The sequence below is a fragment of the Pinus tabuliformis genome, chromosome 3_1 (genome assembly GCF_031772625.1).
Source record: "Pinus tabuliformis cultivar Carrire ecotype Pingquan chromosome 3_1, CPIR1, whole genome shotgun sequence".
NCBI classification, from domain to species: domain Eukaryota; kingdom Viridiplantae; phylum Streptophyta; class Pinopsida; order Pinales; family Pinaceae; genus Pinus; species Pinus tabuliformis.
Genome location: NC_142301.1, coordinates 853846456 through 853848471, shown reverse-complemented (window position 1 = coordinate 853848471; position 2016 = coordinate 853846456). Strand labels below are relative to the sequence as shown.

At 34.3% G+C, this 2016-nt stretch overlaps 1 pseudogene; it reads right to left on the bottom strand.

Moving 5' to 3' along the window:
- Positions 1-739: 739 nt before the first annotated feature.
- Positions 740-1723, bottom strand: LOC149190238 (MLP-like protein 423; annotated as a pseudogene).
- Between the last annotated feature and the right edge of the window lie 293 nt (positions 1724-2016).

Here is a 2016-nt window from a genome sequence, read left to right as displayed (position 1 = left end):
TGGACGGCGATTTCAATTTTGAAAAAGACACCCTTTGGCCGTTCATGTACTGGATACGCTAACCTATCTTCCTCTGCATCGCTAGAATAAAGATAATCTCAAGAATATTCACGAGTTTTTTGGGAGAATATATTGACAAATGTTTTATTTTTCTGTGCCAGATTCAACTATATTTAAATAATAGGAATTTCGTATAACAAAAAAAGTTTAAATACAAATCTTGCCATCATTATCGTCACTTCACCCACCCTAAAAAAGCCAAAAGAAAACCCACCCTAAAAAGCAAAAAAAACAAAGAAAACAAAAGAGATACCTAAAAAAAGGCATTTTTCTAGGTCCCCAAAAAATTAACTCTACTCTTCTCATGCATAGGTATGCCACCCTCATTCCAGTGGGCTACTCTTCTCATGCATAGGTATGCCACCCTCATTCCAGTGGGCTTTGCAGGTATGTAACATTTGTTGGTAAACTCATAACCACGACCATTTCCATTGCACTATCGAACAAATAAATAAAAATGTGAATATCAATCTGAGAAATATATCAATTACTTTATTAAATAAAAAATCTCTCAGGAGCGAACCATTTCCTTGTGCAAAGAGACTACGGCTTACAAGGTTCTAGCAATCAACACTGTGATCCATCCTTGTGCAAAGAGACTACGGCTTACAAGGTTCTAGCAATCAACACTGTGATCCATTATTCTATTATACTGAACATAGTATCATCCAAGTGAAACTCAAGCTGTGCTCAGTAGATATCCTTCCACGGTCTTGAATATGCTGACTGTTGCTTCCTTAATTAGCTCTGTTGGGGGAATTTGGTTGCCCGCTGGCTCGAACTCGACTTTCCAACTTATAGTGCAAGAATTGGCATCAGCTCCTGGAATTACCTTCATGGTTGGCTTGAAGGCTTTGAATATGTTCAGCATCTCATCCTCGATCACAGTATAAGGGTCATATTTGTTTCGTTCCATGCTTCAATTCTCCGATACATAGGTCGCCACTTTCATTCCTGCACCCAACAACGATTTTTTTTTCCATATTTTTGTATATAATTTTGGTTCGGGATAGGTAAAGAACAAGATACATGTTAAATCAAAAGAACAAGATTTATATAAATTTAAGTGGACTGTAGATTTTGAAAATATTTTGAAATGTAATGTATAAGAATATAGTCTAACTTTTGAAAGATAATATATTCCCAAAATAGATTATTAAGTTAAACAATCCTAAACCCAAGAAACATATATTCTACCCTGTATAACATTTGTAAAATACTTTGTATTTATTTAATATCCTCTAATTTCTCTTAAAAATCATCAGCTTCACACCCATCAACCTTTAAGTTAAGGAAACGATCACTACTTCTGTACGCACCCCACTGCCAGGTGACATAAAGATCACCAATAGTAAAAATGGCAGAAACATCACCAAACATTTATAACAGAAACATATAAATGGTAGCCAAACAGATTCTGGAACCTCTGCTAATTATGTTTAGAATTCCAAAACTCAAATTCCAAATTTCAGATTTCCTTCATACCTTCTCCGTATTTAATTTTGTGGATTGTGTCAATGTTACCATCTCCGATGACTTCAATGCTTTTGAAATGAGAGGGCATTATCTTCGGAAATAAGGTTGCAGAATCCCGAAAGGCACCCCACAGTTTCTCAGCAGAAACCACCTTCAAATCTATCTCCACGCTCACAGATTGCGTCATTTTTTCAGCTAAAGCCTTACCTAAAGCATATCAAACAAAAAATTATGAGTGTTGGAGGACTACGAGTGTTGGAAGAGGTGAGAGGTTTGAAGGAGTCATTACTACACCAAAGGTACTTTTAAGACATTTTTTTAAGACAACAGACATTTTTTGTCTTAAAAAATCATTTTTTATTTTAGTTATTTTACATTAAAAATTAATATCAATTGATTTGTCTTAAATATAAACTTTAAGACAAAAATAGGTTGAGACAAAAATATTTTAAGACAAAACTTTATATTTAAGACAAAAAT